The sequence below is a fragment of the Lates calcarifer genome, unplaced genomic scaffold (genome assembly GCF_001640805.2).
Source record: "Lates calcarifer isolate ASB-BC8 unplaced genomic scaffold, TLL_Latcal_v3 _unitig_5774_quiver_870, whole genome shotgun sequence".
Classification (NCBI taxonomy): domain Eukaryota; kingdom Metazoa; phylum Chordata; class Actinopteri; family Centropomidae; genus Lates; species Lates calcarifer.
In genome coordinates this window covers 9,150-11,451 of record NW_026117716.1, presented here as the reverse complement: position 1 = coordinate 11,451, position 2,302 = coordinate 9,150, and positions in this window count along the sequence as shown.

Sequence of the window (2,302 nt, the reverse complement as noted above, 5' to 3'; positions counted from 1 at the left end):
GAAGACACTGCATATAAACAATTATTTATAAAACAATTATTATAAAAAGCATCAGTCATTCTTTATTGAAATTGATATTTATAGCAATTATAGCAATTTGATAAATGTTACAGAATCCATTTTCTAATTTTTCTAGCATTTGATATTCTTTATCACAAATCACACAACTAAAATACAATACTAGTAAACTGTTTAGGACAGGAGGTCTGGACCAGCTCTCCATTTAAAGGGTCTGAGCTCACAGCTGTAGTGTTTTCACCCAATTTACAGTTTCTGCGGCTTATTATAAGCTGGTGGCGAGGAGATTCGCCTAGCTAACTGCCTACTTCCAGATGCCTACCCTGCTACCACTTGTGTCACACCCAACCAAGTAGCCCTACGGGTTGGATATGATCACCAGTCACACCTGTTAATGACAGCTCTCCTCTTAAAGATCTTTGCACTTGGTATGGTGCTAGGAAATTATTTAGTGACTTTGTAAGCCCCAAGGGTCTGTTAATTTGAGAGGCTGAAATAACCTTTAAGAACCTTATGATGTTTTACACACTCTGACCTAGTATTCTACCTTTACTGAGAAACACAGAACAACTGTCCACAAATCATCCTGAGATACAGGTTATGAATTTTATTGAATATAATTTTAGCAAGGGCAAAGCATACAGCATAATCATATATAAAAAATAAAATATTAAAATCAATCTCACAATAAAAATTAGAATAGTTCTAGAATGAGTAACTGGTCACTAGGATGGGTGAATAATTTGGAAAGCGAGATGGAGGGGTTGGCAGCTTGGCCTTAGCTGACCGATCCTCTTTTCAGGCCGGACCCGTGAGGGGTGAGCCTCCTGACTCCGTACAAAGTTCCGGAGGACCCTGCCCAATTCACAGTTCCTCTCTTTAGGCCTGGCGAACTAAGAAATCTTCGGAGAACAAATCCTTTACTGCAGTGGCTGAAAATGATAATAATCCTTTTTGAAACTCCTTTTGCCTTGAATCTTCTTAGTAGCAAATAGTGTCCAAGATTCCTTCGTTCTAAGTGAAGAAAAGTTTGCAGATTCCAGCTCTCTTGATGATGGCTGAGGAGGGGTCTTCTTTAGGTGATGATCCACCGATGGTCAATCAAGAGTCCCAATAAGTTGTCTGGTACATCACCTTTTATCTAGTTTTGGCCAGCTCTCCAACCCTCCCTCTCTGACTTCCTTTACCAAACTATTTTCAACAATGCTAGCTCCGGCAATGCTGTCACAATCCCTCCGGTCCGGCACTGTCCATTATGTTGCAATCCTTCTTGGCTTCAAATCTTTACCAATAGTGACCGCACCCATACTACATACCGCTTCTTTCAATCATCCTTGCTCTTAGTTACTATTAATACAATTAATCATCACTTTTAGTGTTTCAGTCCACAGACTGTAGCCCCCAAATGAATGTTGCTTGAATGTTGCTCTCAGCCATAAATTGTGTGCCTTTGCAACTTTATAGTGCTAGGAAACCCTATGGCTTTGTAATCCCAGATTTTTGTGAGTATACATAATTTGAATCTAGTTTGTTCTTGGAAGTGATATAAGAATTTGTTTGCTTTGTGCCATTTGGGCCAAAGCTGAGCAGAATATCTTCATCTCTTCCTTTACCTCCTCTCTTACCTTAGGGTTAACTTTAACTGTGATGATAACATGATAACATTAAAATTTTAAAAGGCGTCATTAAAAATGCTTTTAAATAAAATCATGCTTTACCAGCAAATCTTCAAAAAGTTCCTCAACTTGCTTGCCAAGGTACAGGATCAGGCTGCGGATAACAGCATCAAGTCTCATCTCAATGATTTGGTTCTGTGAACAGATTAATATTGTGTCAACACCAAAATATTATTTAGACACAATGATGTGTAAAGTGAGAACACAAGAACATACGAGGAGCAAGGAGCTGTGATCTGAGTGTATGGAGAAAGCGAAATCGTTTGCCCTCAGTGGAACACTGAATTGTCTTTGTCCAAGCACATTCACGTCTAAAGACAGGGTCAAAATTAATACATGTACCTTCGGTGTCACACACTGTGTGGGAACTTTGAGTGCAGAATTTTACATGCACTTTTCTGCCTTATATTTGTACACTGAGGTCACCAAAGCATAATTTTGGACAAACACACCTGACTCAGTTTGTCCAGAAACGGCCTCAGCTTGGTCCCCACAACACCTCCCTTGGCCTTCATCAGGGCAATAAGTTTTGGTGTGTAGTGGTCAAAAGTCTGTACATGAAGCTCTGCTCCAGGGAAACTGTAGTTATTCTTCTGAATTCCTCGTTG